The sequence below is a fragment of the Streptopelia decaocto genome, assembly GCF_964273445.1.
Source record: "Streptopelia decaocto genome assembly, chromosome: 17".
Classification (NCBI taxonomy): Eukaryota; Metazoa; Chordata; class Aves; order Columbiformes; family Columbidae; genus Streptopelia; species Streptopelia decaocto.
This window is the reverse complement of record NC_138672.1, coordinates 4,016,614-4,041,212: the sequence shown is the minus strand read 5'-3', so window position 1 is coordinate 4,041,212 and position 24,599 is coordinate 4,016,614. Positions and strand designations below refer to the sequence as shown.

Here is a 24,599-nt window from a genome sequence, read left to right as displayed (position 1 = left end):
GTGTGGGGGTGTGGGGGGATCCTCTGGCATCACTGGGTGGTGGGTGTGAGGACCTGGGAGTGGTACCAAAGCACCGGTGACCCTTGGCCCAACAGAGGCTTCTGCGACAGCCCCAACAACAAGCCTTAAGTGTCCCAGCGTCTGCAGCACAGCAGCTCCGGCTGCCCATCGCTAACGTCCTCCACACCAAAGACAACGATCTCAAGGGTTGTACGTTGTTTTACTCGTTTTTGTTTTCTCAGAAAGCCTCTGAGATAGAGTTCTTCCACAAGTCTTGACTATCTCTTGGGTGGCCCAGGGTAGGGGAGGGAGAACAGTTTTTGTACATTGGTAGTTTGTTTTAGAACCAGCCATATTTTACACACGGAAAAGTGTATGATTAATTATCATTATTATTATTATTAGTTATAATTGAAATTCTTTGGTTGTCGGAAAGCTTTGTTTTTATATATATATATCAAGTACCACAGAGAAGGAGGGGATGGGAAGGGGAAAGCAGTATGGTTTTAAACTTAAGCATAAGATTAATATTATTAATATAATGACAAAGTAATAATAATAATGATGATAATAATAATAATAAGCTACATTTTTGTCATTTTTAAGAGAATCATGCTTTTGGAAACACAGCAGGACAGTGTCTGATTGTAATTTTTTTTTTTTTTTTTATAAATAAAAGCACAATTACTTTTAAATAAATTTCTACTTTTTTTCATACATGTTGAGTGTGTGCATGTCCAGGGTATATTTACTTAGATAGGGAGGTTACAGAAAGACTGAGAATGATTTGGCCGCTGAGCCCATACTGAAAACTGTTCCTTGTGTCAGTGAGTGACTATCAGTATTCTGCTGGGTTTGCCACAGTGAAACACCCATAAGGATTTGGTTTCTTTTAGATCATATTTATTTTTCTTTTACTGCCCAAAAACTTCTTACGTGTTATTTTAAGCACTCCTGACCAATGCTTGATCTGTCTAGGTGCGAATAACTAACAAAAGAATGCAAAGAAAATTCAGAGTTGTTGTTAGGAACCATTGGCGACTTTGGACACTTGTGTAAATAAAGGGCTCTCTTTTTCTATACGGATGAAACCCACGTGTAGTTCCTGTGTATCACACTCTGCAGTCAAAGACAATAAGAGAGCTTTTGTTTTGAGCCAGTCTCTCTGCCCTGCTTCAAGGTTGCGCTTTTCAAACAGAGCAAATGTTTCTGCCTCGTCCTTGGTGACCATGGGAAGGTGCCTGGGAAAGAAGCTTCAGTCAGAGCGAGTATGATCATCTCTGCAATAAGGCTTACTGTGAAACTAGTAGATAAGGTCAGATATTGTTGGTTTAACGTGTATAAAAAATGTGTATCGATGGGAAATATCACTAAAAAGCATCAAAATCAGGATGGAGGAAAGGAAGGAGGGAGGGAATCACTTCCTTTTCCCCCTATGTCCCATCGTCCTAATTTATATATATATATATTTTAAAATAATATTTTTTAAATATTGCTATTATTTTTAATTGCAATCTTTGGATTATTGCATTTCTGAGCTTTAGCTTATCTTTAATTTTTGGCTTGCAGGAGCTCAGTCACAGCCAAAGCACATGTCGAAGAGGAGGAACTCCTATTTACTTTCTTCATGAATAATATTCCATGTACTTTGGATTAATTTCTTTCCCTACCCCAATTTGAAGTTATACTAGTGAATATTGTTTGTTTTGCGCAGGGAACACAAGCTGCAGCACTTCTCTGTAGTTAATAGCCCTTCTTTAATGTTTGTCAGAGCAAATGATTGGCAGTTTAAAAGAGAGCAAATCTAGTAATGAAGAAATATACTCCACTCTCAAGATGCTTTTCGAATTATCAGCCAGTGGCACTAATATGTATAACTGGGGACTTGAAAGCTCTTGCAGTCTGTTTGTAGACACTCGGAGGAGGAATTGACATTTATGAAATGATTTCCTCATTTCTAATAACATCACAAAGCTGCGTGTGATGTCATTTAGCTTGGCAGATCCGAAGGGGGCAGCTGGAGACGGGCTCGGATTTGTACCTTGCTCCAGAAATGACACGAACACACTGTGTAGAAGAAAGATGATATTTCCTGTAATTACTCGCTGACAGATGCCCTGCTTGGTATTTTTCATGATCGCTACAGCAAGAGAGAAACTGGCAAATCCTTGAAGTACCAGATGCCAAAACACCCTTCAGAGCTGACACAACCTTGATTCAGTACCAAGCAGCTCCACCATGGGCTATTGGATGGGATATTTGTTTTCTGGCTTTTCTTCCAGCATTGTCAGAATAGCTTAAAACCACCCTCAGTTTTAAAACGTACCTATAAACCTGCCAAGGGTGCATCAAATTGCTGTCTGGTTGGTTTGTCAACCGGGAAAACCATAAGCTACCTTAGTGCTGATGTTAATACTTGAAGAGTATTAACTAAGCTTGATGCCAGCTGGGTCTGAGCCCAGGAGAGCATCCTCTGCTGCACCATCCCTGGGTGCTGCTCTCTTGCCTCTTCTGACGCTGTTCCATTTTGTTCATTAATCAAGGGAACTGATGTCACCTGGTGCTGTGCTAAATGCAACCACAAAAGCAGAGCATCTTGCCCTGGCCTGTACTGGTGAATCAAACCCAAACTATCGCAGTGATCTGCAACCGGAGAAACCTCCTACTTCCCGTCTTTCCTGGACAAAGACGTCACTTTTTCAACATTACAAGTGTGACTTGCTTTGCTTTAAGAGGAATTGGGTGTAAGTGGGGGTTAAAGAGCATGTAAAACTCAGAATCAACTATAGAATGATCCAGTGGCTGTTCCCTCAGTTGGGGTCAGTCTTCAGTACCTGAATCCAAAACTGCAGCCTTGCAAAACCTTCTTGCAGCTGCCACATTAACTCTGAAGGGTGCTAAACTCTGCAGGAGCAGCTCTTTGCCTTTCTTTCTTTTTCCCTTTCCATTCCCTTTTCCCCTCCTTTTCCTTTTTCCTTTTAAGCATTCTTCATGCTGAACCTAATGAATTTTCTCCATCAGACCTTGAGTAGTAGAAAGGAAAGCCAGCTAGAAATGCTTAGCTGTCATCAATAAGCAGCAGTTTGATCCTCCCCCCAGAAAACAGCAAGGTGTAGGCATCAGCCTCATCGATACCTTGTCACTTCATACTTGTGCCTTCCAGAGATGTGTCATTTTCATTGAAAAAAGTGCTCAGAAACCCTCTTGCCTCTAGTCTTTGTTCATATGCCTTTTTCTTGGGTATTTCCCCAGCAGCCTCAGCAGGTAAAGAAATCTCAGCTTGTAGAGCCAGAGCAGCTTTGTGTGGGTACAACATATGTTTGTCTTGATCAACAAGGTGCGGTTTGTCACCAAGAGACTGCGAGCAAATATCAACAAAAGCTGCACATATGATCTTTGTTCTTGGAAGGCTGAGAGCCTCACTGTAAAAAAACACATCTTAATCAGACCTTCAATCTAGAGAATAACATGACCTCTCTGTGGTGAAGAAGCAGCTGGTTTAGGTGAGAGGGAAAGATATTTCTCAGAACAAAAAAGAATTAAATGCCAATGTAAGAACAGCTCTGGCTTTCTGGCTCATCCTTGGCTGCTCACAAGCTGGTCCTGGCTCCAGCCCAACAAGTTTAGCAGCAGCAACACAAACCTGGCAATTGTATGGTGAAGAGGTTTTCACTTGATTTATCAACCTTGGTGAGGAATTTCCACAGGGTTGAGAATAAGTCTCCATCCGGGCTTGTATCAGTCATGTTCCTTCTGCAAAATGAATCAGTCCTATTTCATTTTGCACTGGAAATGACATCCTGAGTGGAGGATGGAGCAGGAAAATATAACGACATGCAAGCATTTCAACACCTCTGTAATTTAAAGAAAAGTTTTCTGGAGGTAGTAGGAGTCGGAAATACATTACATGTAGTTAAAGAAGCTGCTGTTTGACCCAAGTGTACAATCTGTCTGTCTTTCATCCCTTCTACTCCTACATTTAGACATTTGCACACTGAAAAACCCACTTCAGTTTTAGTCACTCTCCAAGTGTGGGGAACTCAAGGTGTTAGTGAGATGGTATCTGAAGAGTTACTCACTTGTGCCCTTTTAGGTGCCATTGAGGATAAGGGTGTTTGTTTCTTTTTAGGGTAAAAGTCTCTGTTCAGAACCTCAGAAACTCCAAAAGTTTGGGCTGAGCTTTTCAAACGGGTCTCGCAATGTAGGAGCCCCAAGTCCCATTCCTTAGTGCTGGTGTTTTACTTCCCCAACTTGGCTTCTCAGAGACTGCAGAGAGGGACAGAGGGGACCGATTTAAAACGGCAGCTGTGGCTGTGCCATCAGACAGGAGCTTGCAAACGGCCTCCCAGTATCCCCAGTGCAGCTCCCAAGCACCAGCCTCACACTTTCCAGTCTCTGGATACGGAGCCTGCAAAGCCATTGTACTGTGTGTAGAACGGGTGCTAGTCACGCTGTGTTAATAGCAAAGAGGTTTTCCTGTGGTACAACATGCAGTGTAACTAACAGCTGCTGTACTCACAAATTTGGGACTCCCTGTGTTTGGATTCCCACAGGGAAAGGTTAATTCTGGCTGCACCTCCCACCTGCCACGCACCAGCAAAACCACTTCAAAGTCATCCTGAAACCATCGGGGACACACGGGGAGCGATGGAGTCAAAGGGCCCGATGATTTCACTCATTCACCCCTTTGTCAGGTACTTTCCTCAGAGGAAATCGTTCAGCTTCCTGTGTTTTTACTGTAAATTAGATGCTGCAAAGAGGAAAGAAGAAAGACCAAGACAGACAGATTAGGAGGGAAAAAAAACCCCAACCAAACACATGGATGGTTTTGATACAGATAATCCCTTTCAGAGCCGCTTCTGTGTCTCCCTTTGCTAAGGCATCCCCCTTCTTTATAGTTGTGCAGTAAAAGCTTCAAAACAACAGCAAACCTGAAATTTTGTCCACTATTTAAACTGAAAGTACTTTCAGGACCGAAAGTGCTGGTTTCCTCCCTGCCCTTCCCCTGCTGCTTTACTTTTGCTTTACTTCGTGCCTTGTCCCTCTGTTTCTGTATCTGACAGAGAGGAGAAATAGTGTGAAAAAGACCATTTCTTGTCCAAATAGCATAAAAAAAAATCCAGGCTGTGTCACTAGAGAGTTCAACCATTCATATGGGGCTGCCAAATAGTGAGCCTTGGGGGGCTATGGGGCTGCCAAATAGTGAGCTATAGGGGACAATGGGGCTGCCAAATAGTGAGCCTTGGGGGGCTATGGGGCTGCCAAATAGTGAGCCTTGGGGGGCTATGGGGCTGTCAATTTTACACAATTTACACTTTTTTATCAAACCAATGGTAAAAGTCTCAGCTTTAGGGAGAGTTGGGATTTTTTTATTAACAAGATGTTGTAGATTTCCATGCAAACAGGATGATGCTTGCAAGGAAAGCACTTAGGAAAAACATAAATAAATAAAAATGAAGCTGTCTTCCCAATAATAAAAGTTTGGAAGGGAATTTCTGAAGTAGCCCCCGCAGAGAAGTTTCGAGTCCATTATGACAGATGCAAGAAGTGTAACTGGCTGAGATAAACTGAAAAATATTTATAAAATCTCTCTTATTCTGAGTATGCATATACCCTGAACTATTAGGATTTTCCCTTGAAAATCAATAGTAAAGGTGAACTTAGTTCCCCAAGCTGTCAATTTTTATATATGTGAAGTACAAACTCTGCATCCTCTACCTTCTAGTGGCCAGACTACCGGGGACTAACACACCCCATTGCAGTGCTGGCACATCAGTCACATTAATTGCAGGTGCTTTATTAATAAGAAGTTCATCAGACCAATGACACAGGTGGCAGCTCTGTATTTTCAACAGTCTCCCCTCAGCCCAAAGGCATCTCCTCTGAAGCTCTGTGTGTGAATATATTCCAACCATGGCAATACTTGGATACCTGGGGGGTTTATGGGAGAGGATACTCTGATTTCATATTTTCAGTTCCATCTGACCAGCCTGATCTTTGCTTTCCAAGAGGCTTCCCAGGCACTCACTCCGAACTCTTCTCACTGTTAAGGTCTCTCAGCTCCCAAAATTTCAGTTCCCCTGAGCAAAATCTCAGCTCTCATCCCTGCTTCACCCCAAACCCTTGTCTACAGAGCCGAAAACCAGCTCTTGGACCCTCTCTCAGCTGCAAGGGGAAACAGGGTGGCTCTGCCTATAGACTGCCACACACATAACCATGCAGATGGAAATGTGTGTCTGTCTGTCTTTGTCCGTGTCCCTTAGCTGTGCCGACTTGTGGCTGCTGCCATCAGACCAAGCGAAGAATTCAGACAGGAAACTCCCCTGGTAAAATCCCATGTGCTGGAGGATGTAGTAGGTCACTTTAGGTGACACATCCCTGGTCACCTCAGTGTGACAGGGTGCAGTCCCTCCAGCTGCTTTCTGTTTGCTTGCACAGGCAAGCGTGGGCTGGCGTGGGCTTGGAGAGGCCCCTGGGCCACGGCTCAACCAGGGCTTCCCCAGCATTTTGTGGGGACCCTGCCAGCCTTCCTGCTTCTGGCAGGTCAAATGATGCCCCAAGTGCAGGGGAAGCCCAGCTGTGAGCTGCCAAATGGTTTCAGCCTTCAGTGAGTCAGCTGTGCTTCAACAGGTGATATACATGTATATATGCATCCACATATGTATGCATATGTAGAAACTATCCGTATCTGTATATGCACTTGTCCACAAATATCCATCTGTACTAGGGTGTGTTGTGCACCAGACCAAGTGTGTGGGTATACAGAATCACAGAATCGTTTTAGTTGGAAGAGACCCTCAGCATCACTGAGTCCAATCATAACCTAACTCTAGCACTAAACCATATCCCTAAGGACCTCGTTTATATGCCTTTTAAACAACTCCAGGGATGGTGACTCCACCAGGTGTGTGCACACACACACACACTTATACATATATAAATATAATTGTTGCAAGGCTGGGAGGTGTTCAGCTAAGCATCACTGGTATAAAGACCCCAAAGTACTATCAGCTCGGCATAAATTTCACTATTTCAGAAACTGCTGTGGTTTCAGATGACAGTAGATATCGGGATCTCAGCATCACCCTGGTGAGCTGATACAAACACCTGTGGCTGCTAAGTCCCACCAGGCCCGCACTACCCGTACGCAGAAATCTCCAATACTCCAGAATATTTTAATGTATAATCTGTTCCACTCCTGTCAGTGTGATAGAAGCACTTTTATCTTTCTTGTTATTGTGTGTTTATGCGTAGGCATTCTCCGATTTCTGTAGCAATCAGTTCATTCACTTATGTGGATGCTTCAAAGCACAGCACAGAAAAAGAAAGGAAGAGCTGAAGAGGTGTCTGTGTCCTGGGAGGGATTCACCCCAGAGCAGAGCTTGCTGTATGTGCCTAAAGCCTGAGCAGACACGGAATATAATCAAAGTAAAGGAACAGAAATCATCTACTTGTAGCGTTGTTTAGTGCTCCTAGCTGCAAAGTTTTGCTTCTCCCAGGGCAGGATTTTACCAGTCTGTGCCTTTAGAGCTCATCTCCTTGCTACAGTTCAGAAGTTCTCATCAAAGTTCCCATCTCCATAAAGCATTGACTTGGGAGGCTTTGCAACACACGGGGTTCTGGAGAAGTCTGTCTTAGTTGAACACTGAACAAACACCACCTGATCATGTTACCTGTGTGGATACCCAGGGAACTTCGCGTTACAGAAAAAAATAGAGACATGTGGTACATCTGAGGCAAGAGACCAACTTTTCCTTTAAATGCGAGGCAAGAAAAAATGAAGATATCCCCTCGGCTCTGCCACAAAGGCAACAAAACCAAAGGCAGCTGCAACCAGTGGGCTGTCTGGAGTTAGAACATGGCAAGGAAGCAGAAGATACACATGGCTGACAAGCAACCTTTTATTCCAACCACAAAGCAAACAACGCATGATGAGAGTTTAAGGTTTCTGTAGCAAAAAGCCTGTGAGCTTTGCAGACATTACTGGCCAAAGAAACAGCAGCTGCTTCATTTTTTTTCTGTTGAAGGCTGCATGATTAGCTACAAAACCAGACCCTATTGTGAGGACTCTGTCCCCTCCCAAGAGGTCAGATTTCCAAAGCACTGAAGGTACAGCAGATTTCTGCGCTCACCATTTCTGGAACCAAGAGCACTCTGCTAAATGGCCATCTAGAGGTGTAGAAACCTGCAATGAGAGTCTTATTTTGTATCTGTTTAGTCCTGAGATAGGTATGTATGTGCATACAGGTTAGTAATCAGATTGAGTGTGCAGAAAGTGAATATATGATAATAGCGATTGCTGTTTCTGCTAGGAAATCACTTCTATTTCTGATACATGCATGTATAATGATAGTTTTAAAAGTTTTTATAGGTGATTGGTATATGTGAATATGTGTAGGTATATTTTTTTTAATATATATATATATCTATCTCTCTCACAGAAAGATGTTATCTATCTCCTGTAAACAGCATGGCAAGAAATGTCCCATCAGCACAAATGCACTGTGCATGATCCTTCAGAGCTAACAACAGCATTTAAAAGCAAGAATATTCCGTGGAGTTTCAGTGCAAACATTTCACAGAAGGCTTCGGTAATTATTATTATTAGTAGTATTGTTATTTGCAGTGCAGCACTTCCTAGAAGCTCCAATGGAGAAGACAGAGCTTTTTGGGGTGTGAGCATCCAACACACAGCCCAGCTGAACCTTCTCAGAACAGGACCTTCGGAAAACGAAGGCAGCGTCTCCTGAGAACGCCGTCCCTTGGCACCGGGGCAGCGCCGTTCAGATGTTTTTCCACTGACAAGTCGCCCCAACGCCCAAGCTGGTGCAGCACCACCACGTTTCTTTGAAAAACAGCCTCTCCTTCCTGGGAAGGTGACTGATGTTGGGGGTCAAACACGCTGAATAGGCTGAGGGTGTTTGCAGGGTGGCAGGAGCGGAGCCGCCGTTGTGGCCATCACAGCCCAGCCCAGGAGAAACGAATAGAGAAGCTGGCAGGCGTTGGTGTCTGCGATGGGCAAAGTGAGAAAATAATAAAGGAAGGCAGGCTGTCAAAGAGGATTTTTAGCAACCAGTACTCAAGTTAATCCTCTGACCTAGTTTCTGAAAGGCCTATATAAGGAAGAATATTCTCCACTGAGCAAGCAGCTAATAAGCAGTGCCAGCATTTAAGAGTTTGGAGTGCATCAGTTCTGAGATTCGGTTATCTCTTCCTGGAAAAAAATAAAGCAGAGAAAACAAGCACTCTTGAAAAGAAAAAAATCCACCCTCCCCATCTGCTTCTAACAAAAACTTTGCACCTCAGCAGTCCTGTGAGTTGGCACCGTGACCCCAAAGACATCGCTGTGTTTGCCCACTTGTGGGTGAGCTGCCAGATGGACTTCACCAGAAAGGAAAATTCCTCCCCACGAATTACCGTGGGTTTATTTTAATGGGGTTAACTGCAAACCGGCCTCCCTTTGAACCACGTGTATACACAACCAGCCGTTGGTGCAATCTTGGCACCATACCGTTAAATTTCCCTCGTAGACTCTTTCTTTTTTCTTATGGTTTAAAGCTGTTGACAGCCTTGAATTTGCAACCTGTGTAGGTAGTTCCAAGTAGGGCAGAAAAGCCTCTCACTTCAGCCAGTGTGACCACTCTTTGGAAACCACCTCTGACTTTGGGAGCCTTCATTTCCACTTGGTCAATGTGACATATTTCAAGGCTTCTTTCTTCAGCTGCAGGACCGTCCCTTTGTGGGGGCCGAAGGTACTCAGCAAATTAGCATGAAGTTTATCAAGCTGGACCTCAAAAAGCAGGAAAGCCAGAGCTATTGTCCAAATCTGATCATTGTGGGCCAGTTTTCACATCTGGCAGCTCTTATTTCACTGCTCACATTGGTTCTAGCTGGGTGTACAGCAAAATTTTCTGATTTACTGAGGTGAAGGCTACGCAGGCCTCGTAAGAGTCACAAGATTATTTTTCAAGTCATTGTCCTTCCAAGAGATGCTTCATATGTTCTAGTGTAAGGGAAATCATAGTGTTTCAGTGCTTTTTACCCATATATCAAGAAAGTGCTACACCAGAAATTACACAGAAATGCCTTCCCCTCTGAGAGCCGCGGTCCCTTTCTATAGAATGAGGTACAGAAACATCAGCTCGAAACACTCTGTTCCTCAGGATGAGGATGTTTTCAAGGCCATTGGGAGAAAGTGAAAACCCATTGTGCGGTGCTGTGGTTGGGGGAAGAGAGATGGTTTGGTTCATTAATCATCTAGTATCATTGATTCTGTAACTTTCTTGCTTTCTTCTTAGGTGAAGACTTACGGAAGAAGGCTTTCCTTATATTTTTGCTTGTATAATTGCAAAAAAGCATAGTCAGATACTTGGGTTCTCCGCGGACATGTGGGCATAGGGAAGAGTGCAAAATAAGAGCTACATACTGCTATTTTATTCTGTACTTCAATTTTTTCCTAACCTTTCTTCATTTTACATTAAATTTTGCTTCTCATAGAGAAACCTGATAGAAAACACATTCTATTGGAATTTCTCAAACACGTCAAGAGACAGCAGACCCACAACATACCTCCTTGCTCCTGATGAGTTCTACTTTATCTGTGTCAAAACCCAAGCACAGAGGCACTAAATGCCCAGTTCTATATGGCAAATCACTGCCATCACCACCATCACCTTCCTCCCTCAATGGCCATGGTCATCCTACCCTCGTCCTCTTCTCCCTCCTCCTTGGGGCACGGGGATCGGAATGAGCTCAGCACACAGACAGCGGCCACCTGGCTCCTCCCTACGATGTCGCTGTAAAAATTTCCACTGAATGTCCCCTGCGAAAGCAAAACAAAATAAAAAAAGAACTCTAAGGCTTTGCTTTAAAAAAAAATAAAATAAAATAAAATAAAATAGCAAGCCCCAGGGGAACATATGACACAGTCATCTCCCTCCTCCTGGTTGTTCTGCATCATCTCGTCCAACACACGCTGCCCTGTGGGAGGCCCTCTGAGAGGAATTTGCCGCAGGTGCTTGTAAAACTAACCGCATTTTTCTTGCAGCTTCAGAACCACCGGCAGCTCAAAACCCCTGGGCACGGTGCACTCGCTGCAGCCTCCGGCACCTCAAAGGGGTTTTGCTGCCAGGGGCCAGCGGACCGATCGACTGGAGAGCGCTACAATATTTTTGCCCCTCGCTAACCTTTCACTACACCTACCTGTTTATTAGGGCTTTAAAGCGCTCCGGCATGCTTGTGGGTTTCTGTAAAATTGCAAAACAAGAAATGGCCCCTGATTCTCAGGAAACCATACAAAACCACAGCAGAAATCTGTCAGCTCGGCTGAAGCATGTTCTAACTGTGCCTGTCGCAATAGGGATGGGGGAACTAATACAGCCCAAACAGAAAACTGACCTAGCGTTAGCTGCAATGAAAACAAAAATAAAAACCTGCCTCCACTCTCAAGTAAATATTGTCTCATTTTAGTTTTCCTTCATAATTTTGAGCAGTTTGGGGTTTTCCTTGGATAAACCTCTCAAGGCAAAGCACATCTGGAATATTGTGTCCAGTTGTGGCCCCTCAGTTCCAGCAGGACAGGGAACTGCTGGAGAGAGTCCAGCGCAGCCACCAAGATGCTGAAGGGAGTGGAGCATCTCCCGTGTGAGGAAAGGCTGAGGGAGCTGGGGCTCTGGAGCTGGACAAGAGGAGACTGAGGGGTGACTCACTCATGGGGATCAATATGGAAAGGGGGAGTGTCAGGAGGATGGAGCCAGGCTCTTCTCGGTGACAACCAATGATAGGACGAGGGGTAATGGGTTCAAACTGGAACACAAAAGGTTCCACTTAAATTTGAGAAGAAACTTCTCAGTGAGGGTGGCAGAGCCTGGCCCAGGCTGCCCAGGGGGGTTGTGGAGTCTCCTTCTCTGCAGACATTCCAACCCGCCTGGACACCTTCCTGTGTAACCTCATCTGGGCGTTCCTGCTCCATGGGGGGATTGCACTGGGTGAGCTTTCCAGGTCCCTTCCAACCCCTGACATTCTGGGATTCTGTGGGATTCTGTGAGATGCTCAGTGTTTTCTCATGGGGAGCAGTCCCCGAGAAGGTCTGCATCCCTCCTGGCTCTTCATGCAGAGGATGGGGCACATGGGCTCCCAGCTCTGGTCCCTCCCGAAACCCGCAGCAACACCTTCCCCTCTCACCATCCTCATCTTTAATGCCTTTTGTTCCAAGCCAGAACACCGGGACACAGCTCCTTTTGCTCCTTGTCTCACAGGGTTTCATTATCAGCTGCTGGGGGCTGCTCCTGGGGTCACAGCCCTTTGGGTCTGGTTACCCTGCAGGGTTCATATTAAAGAGCACACCTTGATTTTGCTTTTCCTTATTCTTTCCCATCATCTGAGACTTGGGGCAGCTGTTCTACTGGACAGCTGAGCTCTCTCTTTGCCCAGGTGGAAATGGAGCCTTCTTAGCAAAAGCAGAGAGCAGCTGAGTCTCTGCAGAAAGAAGGCTACAGCCAGGGCAAGGATCATCCCCTCCTGAAGCAGACAGATACATAGAATAAGTTAGATAATCTCTTTCTGAATAGTCTCTATTTCTCTCTTTTGATCGCAAAGTGAAGAGCACAATATGCAGGTAAGTCCCATTGCAGATGTCTAAAGCTGGGTGGAAGTTACTCTCATGCCCTCCGAAGCCAAGAGCCACCAAATTAAAAGGCTCTCGGTGGTCTCCCAGCTCAGTCTGTATGCCATAAAACCTGAAACACAGCTCTACGGGTCCTTTTGGGAAAGAGGAGGCTCCTCATAGTAACCCATCTGCTGCACCCAGCTCTGATTTACCTGGGAGAGCGTCACGTACTAAGCTCTGATCACAGGGAAGTTTTGCACAGCAGGGCTGATGCTTTTGTTTGTTTTGGTTTTTTGCCAACAAGTGTCTGGGCGCTTTTTGGTGCTGTAGCTGCCATCTCACCCTGTGGGGAGCTGGAAGGGGACAAGGCAGAGGGGACAGTACAGGGATGGTAAGAGGATGCAACAGGTTCTGGGCTTCACCGACATCCCCAAGAGAGGAGCTATGAGATAGTGGGTGCATGGAGGCAGCAAGACAGAGATTAATCCAGTTCTTTATCTAACAAGCCTAAGGGGCACCTCAGGAAAATAAATCCTTCAAAACATTTAAAATAAATGAACGGAACATTTGCTTTATACATTGCATGATTAAATTATGGATCTCATTGCCACAGTAACTGGACTCAAATAGGAATTGGATAACACAGGCGAAGGGCCACTATATATTGCCTGTTGTTTATGGTCTCTCCCAAAGCATTTTGTACTTAATTACTGCACTTGCAGATGGTGTGTTGGGCTAGATGGGTATTTGGTCTGCCTCAATATAGAGCTCTGATTCATCGCAGTGGCCAAGGACAGTGAGTGGTGACCTATGTGATGTTTTGTTAAGTGGGTCTTGACAATCTGCATCTCCTGGTTCCAGAATGGTTATATTGAACATATGGAGCACACCTTTCTAATGCCTATTGCTGCTGCTGCTCTGGCATAAAAATAAAATTACAGCTTTCTCCTTATCCAACTAATATGGAAAGGGTTGTTGATCTCCTGCAGGATCCAGGTCACACATGTTTGAATTCACAGGCCTATCTAATAGTTACTCATCCTGCAAAAGTGAGTCCCAGGGAGGGAATTTTAACTTGCACTTTTTGAGAAATTATTATCAGGTATCTTCCTGCCCTTTCATTCAGTTCATGATATCCTGGTTTGTGCACACTATTTCATAATAATGATTAATTGTGGATGGGAGAAGATTAATCGAACATGTGGTCTGAATTACTCAGAGGGAGATCATATCTGCAGTTATTACGGTGTGCTTTGGTATATTAATCAGCTACTTAATGGATGAGGAACAATGTCTCCGTCACCTAGCTCACGGTTTTGCAAGAACCAAACCTGTCAGAAGTGTAAAAGCAATTTAACTTGTCTAATTCCAGTGTTTCAGCACTTCCAAAAGTTTTCAGCACTTTCAGTTTCGCCTCAACCATTCAGTAAAATTCAACTCAAAACATGAACTGGCTTGGCCAACCGGAAAGTGCCTTTTCCAATTAACTGATGATTCATCAAAACATTTTCTCCCAGTTTTAGAGCCACAGCATTTCATGGAAGCTGGTTCTTTGCTCAGAGAGACGGTTATCAACCGATTCCACCGTGGGAGTGTTGAAAGTGCAGGCTGTGGGCCGCGCAGCCGTCTAGGACTATGTTCTGTGGTAACCTGAACAGTTGTGGTACCTCCTCCTTTACCTTCTTTCAATTAATCTAACAGATTTATTACCACTCAACTGCTGCATTCAGCAAACGGTTTACCGGGGTTGAACTTATCAGACTTCGCAGTCTCCTTATGATTGGGATGTGCTTTGATTTGCAGGTCCATTGCGTGCTGTGTCATTTTGCTTTCCAGCTGGCTGGTTTCCCTTCCTTTGCACTGCACAGTCAGCTGTAGGTCAGGCTAAATATTTAGATTTTTAACGTTATGAAAAAAAGAGAGGTAAAAAGTCTCAAAGGAGGCCTAGAGAAAATTCCCCTCCGTGTGGAGAACTGCTGTCCCAACTACTGCTTTTAATCAGAAGAATGGTCCCCAAACCAACAATTTCCCCTGTAAAATAAAGCACAGTCACCAGTGTTTGCTGCTGTGCTGGAGGACCCACCAGCCCGACCTCTGCCTGGCTCCATCCCCTGTGATGGATGGGTGGGCACCTGCTCCTGGTGCCCAGGTCCCGTGGAGCCTGGTCTGGCTCTGTCCCCAGCGCTGTCCCCACCACTGCTCGCTCTTCTCCAAAGCCCGAGGGGAGCAGCAGTGGTGGGGCTGGGTCTTCCCTGCTCCCCGAGCTGTGCACCGCATCCTCTGCCCACACAGTGACTCACCATCCAGAGCCTGAGCATCACAACATCAGCTCATGGCACACGGCCCCTGCTGTCCCCATTGTGTTGCCTTTGTCCCCAAACACCTCTTATTCTCTGTTCCTCTTCAGTCCCCTAATTCTATGTGTAAATGTCCTGCCCCATTCTGGACCACATCCATACAGTCTCTTCATCCTTGGTTTGTCCCCACATAGAGTCATTTTTGTTGGAAGAGACCCTCAAGTTCATCAAGTTCAACCACTAACCCACCCCTGGCACTACCCGGTGTCCCTGAGAACCTCATCTCCGTCTGTTCAACCCCTCCAGGGATGGTGGCTCCACCACTGCCCTGGGCAGCCTGTTCCAATGCCCCACAGCCCTTTCCAGGAAGAAATCTCCTCACTTCCTTGTGAATAATCATGACCCTTGGTGGCCCTACACTCCATTTCCACGGAAGCCCTTGGCCTTTGACAATGTTCCCAAGTGAGATTTAGCAGTGGCAGAAATAGGGAGCCCCAGTTCTAGGCAATGTCACTGCAGACTTGTCTTCATGAAGAACATCCTTTCCACTCACAAACCTAACCTTTCAACCACCCAGTCCCTCACCTACAGCTTCTTCCCCTCCAGCTCTTCCTATATTCCACCGGCCTTGCCCATCTGCTGGTCACTGACTCCTCTCCCCATGGATTTGTTCACCGTCATGCAATCCTTATTGCACTGAGGTCTCTCTTTAGCAAAGAAAACTAATCAATTTTCAGAGTGTTATGAAGTTCATTAGGTTGGCATTAAGGGCAATCTTGTGAAATTACCAAATTAAAGTGCTGACAGAGTTTGCTGTCACTGGAGAATCACTGGTCATGCAAATATTTCCTCAGGAACAAGCTTTTGTATGTGGGTTGTAATGCTGCAGTAAGAATATATTCTAATTAGAAAAAAAATTCCTAGATGTGTCACAAAGCAAAAGTCCCTTTCTCCACCACCAAAATGTAGCAAATGGAGATCAAAGAGCTTAATTTTTCTCATAGTTTCAAGCTGAATAAATTCATTGAATAAAATAGTAGCAAGTGTTCCAAAACAAAGCATCACTTTTACAGAAAAAATGAAATCACTCTGTTCCCAAAATGCTGAAGTTGTATCTTTCAAGCTTGTTAAAATGTAAAGGGTTTATTTTTTTCATTTTCTGAAAAGTTCTATCGAAATGGCCATCTTCTTGAATAAAAGGTTTTGCTTTAAGAAACCATCATTTCTGACTGGGGGGCATCCACTGCAATGTTTCCAACTGGTTGCACGTTTTTTGCTCAGTCTCAGCAGCCCATAGTCCCAGTGTGGGAGCTGACACAGACCTGTGGTCTGACTGTCACAGGTCACTTCCTTCCGGCCGGAGCTACCTTGAGAGTTAAGGTTGCCCTGAAGGCCACTCTAAATCCTGCAGTGGCCAGATATATCCACAGTAAGCCCCAAATATACCATGGCACCCTTAGGATTAAGGTTTCCTTGGACTGGGTGAATCTATCAGCACAGATCTACCAGCCGTCACTCGCTGAGACTCTCCCCCAAGCCTCGAGCCCACCTGAGCGTTTGGAGATCCCTGTGGCACCCCAGGAGCCCCATCTCCAGAATCCCTGCTCCTGTTGGTCCTCCCTTTCCCTCTCCACAAAGCCAGACCAGCTCTCTGAAGGACCATCCTTCCTGCACCAGCCCTGAAGGGCTTTGCTGCCCACCCCTGGGGATGCTCCAGGCGAGCAAGGGCAGTTGATGCATTTCAGGTTGGAAGACAGAGCCTTAAAGACCAGGTAACCCACACTCCGTGCTTTTGCTTCCTATCAGCCTTTGTATCGCCTGTTCAGGCAGCAGACTCACAACACTGCTTTGCAATATGTTTGTACGGCAGCCAATACCGCATGTTTCCATTGCTAGCTGCTACCGCGACACAAGCAAAGCTTTGTCAAGGCTAAAAAGCTTTCTTAAACAAGCACACTGACAACTCCATCTGGCTGCTTATCGATGCTTTTATGTCTTGTTGCTAGTTTTTCAACTTTGAGGTCTTTGTGTCTCGGCCTAAGTTGTCTTTTGGCAAGAAAAATGCTTATAGGAATAGAGATAGTATCGCTAAGGAACAATAATCACAGTCACAGATTAGTGGTTTGGCTGTGCTGTCCCTCCGTCACAACAGATGAGCGAATGACCTATATTTGGCTTGTGGCTAACCTGTACCTGGTACATCACAGCCCCAGCCCTCCTCTTCTTCATATTGATTAATAATAACAACAACTTATTTGGTAAACCACCCACGTGTATCTATTCCCCAAAAACCCCAGAGGAAATAACATGAGGTAGCATGCTTTTTCTATTTATAAACAGAAAAATATGATTCCCAGTAATAAAACAGATAGATGTTTATCTGCTACGGCAGAAATGTTGAGTCTATTTTTTGAAATTCCAGACATGAAGTTTCCTTTGCTTGTGCCAAAGCTGTTTCATCTTCTCTTACAACCTACACCACCACCTCCTCTTTCTTATTATCTTCAACAAACTCCTTCCCTCATTCCTTGCCTTGCCCAGCTGTGTGTGAAAAGGCTGCCCTGGCCCAGCTGGGACAACCTGCTGTCACATCCACCTGTGGATCTTTTCCTTGGCCCCTTATGCGGCTTCTGCAAACTGAGTTCAGGGTAGAAATTCACTGCGGCTCCATGGACCTCACCTGTCCAATGCATTTGGCAAAGGTGTTGGAAATACATGGGGCGTCTCTGCTCCGTTAGTTACTTCTCCATCCTCTGCTCAGTTTATCTGTCTGTAAAATGGTGGAGATCAGGTAGATCCTTCTTGTGTTATAAAAGGGTTTCAGCTCTGGAGTACAAAAGGTTGGTATTAGATATATTGCAACAGACCCAAAGGCATCAGCAGGTCCTTCTGCTCAGTGCTGGATTTGCTCTTCCCAAAGCATTTGCAGAAGACACAGGCAAGTTCAGCATGTGCATTGCTGGCTTTCCTTGCCGAGCAGCCGTTCTGTCCCCTCCAACCCTCTTCCTTCGGCCTTTGGCCTGAGAAACTCAAGGCGAAGTCACGACCATCTCATCTAGAATTATCCTCCTCTTTCAAGGGATGCTGACAGATGGTGAGGACGTACATTTGCACAGCTCCCACCCATGTGAACGTGCCGCTTTTTCACCCCAGGGCCACCAGGGCCAGTGGGACACAGAGGGTGCCATAGTCAGGCAGGACGGCTGGGGCAGAGCCCAGACATGTAACCAGATTTCCTTTCAGTCTGAGTTTTACCCACAGGCCAAACCCCTATAGAAAACAGCTAAACCAAACCAAAACAAAACAGCTTGTCAAGACATGTCCTGAAACTGCCTAATTACATTTAATGGTGGCCACAGAGAAAACGGGATATTTTTGCATTTGAGTGGGTGCCTCTAACTTTCAATTGTTTGCTGTGTTGTGTTTCATTCAAAGCACTGTTGAAGCTGCAAGTTGCAGTTTCCCATCCTGTGTGTTCTGAGAAACATTCTGTTACAGATTTTTCCCTGCTAAACAGTGGCAGTGGCAGGACTGAGCAAATGATTCGGGGTCCAGAAAATGCCTTTAATGGGAGAAATTTGAGCAGTTTGCTTTATTTAATCAAACTGAGGAATGAAGAAAATTTGAACCCAGGTCCATGTGAATTTTAATTAAGAAAGGGAAAGTTTTGACCAGCAGAAATGAGAGTTAATGACAGATGAGGTGAAAGAAAACCCCAAAGCTCTCTTTTTTCCATCTTTCTGCCTGACTCTCCATCAATTCAACAAGAAAGGGAAGCAAGTCCATGGGACTGAAGTTAGTTAAATATTGGCATGACTCCTTGAAAGAAATGGCAGGTCCAACACGACTTGAAGCCCTTGAAACGAAAGCTAACTGTCTTTAAAAATGAAATCTTCCAGTCTAGTCGAGTTTCCTGGTTCACTTGTGCTCAATAAGGTAATTTCCAAGGAATTCAGCAAGAGGATTAGTACTGATGGATCCTGGATGACAGAATTGGCTCAGTAGGTGAGACAGCCTTCAGAAACGTATCCAGCAAAAATAACACGTTTGTTTATATATCACTAAAAATGCATTATATTTCAAGACAAATTTTCTACAGTATATATCTCTAGCACTGTCCAACTTTCATCTCACAGCTATTTTCATTAATCTACTATTTGATTGTCATTAATTCAGGGAAGCTTTTTTTAAATCTGTTATGTGCACAGCCCTTGCTGCTCCACACACACGAGTGTGAGTAGCCTGAGTTCCCTGGCCTGACTTAGAAACGATCCAAGTTTTATTCTCTACTGGAAGAAGCTGCTGTTATTCAATAAGAGAGAACACCACTAGAGTCTTAGCATTTACCCAGTCTCTTTAAACCCTGAGATACAAAAGACGTAGATTTGTCTATGCCAAGCCTGCACCATCCATAGGTTTCCCACTATGACAGAGAGAGTCCTTGATTTTTGTCTTTGGGCTAGGTATTCGAGGCTGAAATTGTACTAACAAAAGCAATACAAAAGCCTTAAACCAAGCCCAAAGCTCAGGAGCCAAGGAAGGCAAATAAACCAATCTATTTTTCCTTAAAATGAGAACTGGGGGTTCACACAGCGCAGAGAACTCTCTTTGCAACCAGGCATCTGATAGCAAAGATTAGCATTGTCAACCATTATATTCCCAGTAGACAAGTGTATAGATAGCAATTCAGAGTGCTTAAACTTCATGCTTATATTTTTTTCAGACTCCATGAAACTTTCATAACGAAACCCAAAAAAGTAGGTGAAATGTATGGTTTGGTCTGGAAACCATGAGCAGTTCTGTGGTTTTGCTTAGGTTCGTACTGAAAGTAGTCCAAACTAAGTAGTTTGTTCTAGCTGAATTTTACCTAAAGACGTTGAATTCATTCGTACCTGAAACTGAGAGTGAAATTTAGGGGGCATGAACCCATATAAGTCTAAAAGGAGGAAAAAGGGTTTGCATAAAACCGCAGGTCAGGTTTCCTAACTGAATTTAGCACCACTTGGAGTTGATCTGCGTGGTGGTTGCTGCTGACTCCTGAACCGTGGCTGCTCCTGGGTGGACCCCATGACTCTGGATACCAGTGAATTGTCTATCATGTTGTATTGGGAACACACAGGTACCCAAGCGACGTTGTTTTCACGGTAGCACCTTTGAATGCGCTGCTGAGCCTTGCCCTGTGGCATTCCTTCTGCTTTGCTCTAATGAGCAAGAGATCCCCATGAGGGCTACCAGGCCCCCAGCATGGAATAGTCTGGAAAAAAGGTATGGAGAAGTAGTATTGCCAGGAAAACACTATTTGTTACAGTGGTTTGTGCTGATGGGCTCTCTTGGTTGTCCTTTGGGCATCTTAGTGTCCAGCTCTTCTGGACAAGGTGAAAAACCTGCTTTTCCATCAGCAAAACCTGCTATAGATTGTGTGCCCAAGGAAATACAAAAACATAAAGACATCGAAGAAAGAAATAAGGGAATTTCAAAGGGAGGGAATTTAAGAACGGACAAGATTAAATTTTTCAGCATAAACCTGCATAAATTGAGACTGACATTGCTAAGGTTCCTGGGTTACATTAATTCAAGAGAAGCTGAAGGAGAAATTATATGAATATCAATGGACAGGCACAGAGCTTTTGTACGCTGTGACTGGAATTAAAGACGAAGCATCAGATTTAATTCCATGGAGGGCAAACAAAACAGGATCCATGGTGGATATGTCCTTCTTGTGGGTAAGAAACACAGCTTTGAGAAAAGCTTTGGCTAGTTTTAGGGTAACTGTTCCAGCAAAAATACTGGCAGATGCAGTATTTTGCCTGACATTTATCTTTGTAGGGACAAAGGACTGCCACTCAAGGCTAAACATATTGATTTTGCTTTGTCATTTTCATTCTCCTGTGACTTAAATGTTTTCTCTGGCTTACATAAGTGAACAGCCATTTTTTCCAGAGGTGATCATGCCCTGGCAGTCATGGCTGTTGTGTGACACTGTGATGCCTCAATTTCCTCATGTTACTGCTCCTCCCGGGATGTCCCCATTGAGATGGTGACTGCCACCCTCACAGGGGTGATGTCAAAAGGCGGGTGTGATTTTGCACAAGAACTGCAGTGATTAACCTCTCAGACCTCTGCCTGCTAATGAGGCTCATGCTCCCACATCACCAGTGCACCCAGTCATTTTCCATGCCTTTAGCTATTTGAAAGATATCTAGACCAGATAACTTGTCTAAGTTGTTTCTAGAATCCCTTTGTGATATGGGTTGGGGACACAAACATTACCAAACTGATTCACCCCACCTAATTTAACTATTCTAAGCCAGGATTACACACCAAGAAAGCCCGCTCTGGCTTTGACCGATGCCTGCCTTCGGAATTGTCCTGGGGAGGCAAGAATCATTTCATCCAATGCATTTATGAAAATCTCACCCCTTGGCAATGACTAAAGCTTGTGAGAAGCCAGATGACTCTGAAAATTCAATGCAAAAAAATGCTCATCCAGGGTTGTAAATGAGCACAACTGTAAATTAGCATAATTGGAAATTGCATAGGGCTGGGATGTGAGCAGCTCTGTTCAGAGATGTTGATTGCAGCCAAGTGCTGCACTGCTCCAAGGAGAGGACTTGCAGCTTTTCTTGTGGTGACTTTTGTCTTTAATTATCATTATGGGAGACTAGAAAGCAGCCACTGCTTGCAGATGTCCCAGGCCCAAGCTCGTAAACAAAAGCTACCAGTAGCGTCAAGCCGACCTTGTACTAATTGCCATGAATAAATAATTAGCCCATTTCTTCCAGTTTTGTGATTTATGCATTTCTTTTCATCTTACTTCCAAGTCTTTAATCAGAATACAGAGGGGTTTAGTACCCAGAACTTTTCCACTTGGCTCGGCTCTTACCAGCAAATGCTCCTGAAAGGTGCCAAAGATCTTCCAGCAAAGCAGGCAGCTCCGTCCTTCGGGGAGGATGCTACATGGGAAGAACTGCTATTGTCTGGGCAGACAATAACTCCTAGTGAGCAAATGCACTCTCTGACAAATTTGTGGAAGTTATTGCACTTTTATAACTGTTTCATTTGTACTGCTTTATTATCGTATTTTATTATCTATCCTAATGCCTCTGGTTTCTACCTGGACTTCAAAAGAGATGGATGGTGTGTATCACCTACAGAATGAAAAGGTGTTTTTCCTCCATTTCCAATTTTCAGCTAATTTAATATACCTGGTTTTCTGCTGCCTTACAAGGCTGAATGATGTAATTCTTTTGAACAAGCAAGGCAGTTGCACAGCATGAATAAACACTATGTAGCTTCCCAAGGAGGTAATACTACGCCATGGCAGCTCTAATATTTCTTTTTTTTTTCCTCTCCTGTTTTCCTCCAGTCTGATCTCTATTTTTATCCAGTAATTTTATTTCAGAAACAAAATGAGCAAAGAACATTGCTATTCCTGGAAACGTTCCAGTACGTTTTAGGAGCGGAAGGCTTAGACGAGAGACACGCAGCATCTCCCTCGAAAGACCATTAGATGGTGACAGCCAACAATATCATTGCAGCAGTGTTAATAGGGGGATACTGGAGCATCATTTACTTCATTCGGCGACCAACCTTTGGATCAGGATCATATGAATAGACACAGATTCTGATAAACTGAACTTTAAATAAAAACATAAAACAATGAACAAGTTTGTCAACCCTGGCCCAGGCACCCATCTCCCCTGGCTGGGGCTGGGATGTGGTGTGGAGCACAAACATAATGCTGAAGTGCAATACGAGAGAGTGATTCACCGGGGGAAACTTGAAAACCTCTGACAACAAGGTGATTCATACCTTGAGTGCTAATGGCATTTTGCAGTAACATCAATTTACTGAATTTGCATTTCCATATCGAGTGATTTACAAGTGCAGGCATGTGCTCACATGTTTGTATGTGTGCACTTGGGTGCAACTCAGCTCAAGTTAAATAATTCGACCTTTTGAAGATAAGAAGCCCAATAACATATTTTCTATCTAAAATCCTTAATCAGGGGGGTACTAGGAATTAGTCAGGATACTAAAATATAGATGATGGTGCATCTTCCCTGAGCTCTCTTAGATTTGGAAAAGCAAAGGAAGAGGTTCTGGTAGCAAACCACTTGGGTGAACACTTCACACCCTGTATTCCAGTGACAGACGGGTACCTGCATGTCTTTGATGAACTGGTGGTTAATGTCTTTCAGAAAGGCTTTCAGTTCTCACAGATTTCAGTCCAGTGTGAATTTCCATTGACCACATGCATGGGTTTGCAGTTCTCAGCAGGTTTATTTCCTTTCGGCGGAGGAGTTGATAAATAAATATTAACAAGGGGCTGGGATATTTTGTATTTTTCTGCTAAAGAGAGTCAGTTGCAAAATCTACCAAGAAATAATTAGAACTGCTGGCTTTGTGGTTCGCTTGTTTTCTCGCTCTTTGTCCTTTTACGCAAAGCTCTTTGCTGCAGAGGACGCAGCTCATGCCAATGCAAATATAGGGCAAGCACCTGCTATTTAGCCTCTTGAACCAGAGCTTGTGAGAATTGATGCAACGTTGGTCAGAAGGCATGAAAGCAGTGAACTGTGCCCTGGAAATCAGGCATAATCGGAGAGGTAATGTGATAAGGTTTGTAGAGCGACATTGTTAGGAACTAGAGGGTAGCAGAGCATTGCACTAAAGTTATGTTTGAAAGTGCATCACCACCTACAAGCCAGGACCCCAAGAACAGCTGTTTAACAAGATTTATCTACTGCTAAAGACAAAACTACAGAAGTATCCACTCATGCTGCAGTGTTATCCTGTTTAAAAATTACTGGCTGCCTTAACAGCAGTTACTTCACTTCTACATTTCAAGATATTTCACCCATCACCAAAGGGGAACCATTCACTGTTCCTGCTCTTACCCGGAGCAGTCTTTGCTGTGTTGGAACATTGTATATCATGATATCACTGCATGAGTGGGTGCTCTGTGCTCCTATATATTATTATTTGACCTTCCCAGCAGATTTTAGTGTTTCCAACCACTAAACTGCGGTTTCCAATGCTGTACTAGTGGGCTAACCAAATTTAGCTTGCAAAGTAGCAGTCCAAATTTAATCCGGATTGCACTTTTTTATACAGGGCATAAAATTGTCCTGTTTTCCCTCACTGGTCTTCATTGATCTCTTTCTCTTTTGTAGCCAACACCACTACAGTAGCTAGCTGTCTACTTTTAAGTTCAGCACAAGTGTTTTACAGTTTGAAGAGCTGATTTTGCACATCCATGTGCAACCACAAAAGCCTACGAGGTCACCGAGGACCATGCTCAGAACACCGAGCATGATGTGACAGCCTTAAAACCACACCACCATTATTCTCTCTAATATCATCTTCCTTGCTGAGTTTTGCATCTGCTCAGCCATAGGCAAGACATGTTGAAGCACCTTTTCAAGAACAGTAGATGCTGCCAGTCACATTATTGTCACATTACCCAGGAGGGTTGGGGAGCTCTGACCAAGCCTTTTACACTATTGTCTTGTCCTTAAGGAGAGTAGGCTGCTTCCCTTTGCCTTTGATTAAAATAGATTGTGCCTGTTGCCACGGTGATAAGACATACTTTGAAGAACACTATTTTGGAAATCTATAGAAGTTTCTGTAGTGCTGTGCTATAGGGGTTTTATTAAAAGATAGAAATAATAATAGTAAGATGCCAAGACCCTTTA

General features: G+C 44.2%; 1 long non-coding RNA gene across 3 annotated transcripts in view; it reads right to left on the bottom strand.

The window, feature by feature from the left end:
- Window positions 1-8,416: 8,416 nt before the first annotated feature.
- LOC309447126 overlaps window positions 8,417-24,599 on the bottom strand; it is a 127,921-nt gene continuing 111,738 nt past the window's right edge. For 2 of the 3 annotated variants that reach the window (XR_014185563.1, XR_014185564.1), the window contains one exon: window positions 8,417-10,822. This is a non-coding gene — a long non-coding RNA (uncharacterized lncRNA). The remainder of the gene's footprint in view (window positions 10,823-24,599) is intronic. The other variant, XR_014185565.1, reaches the window with a different exon arrangement.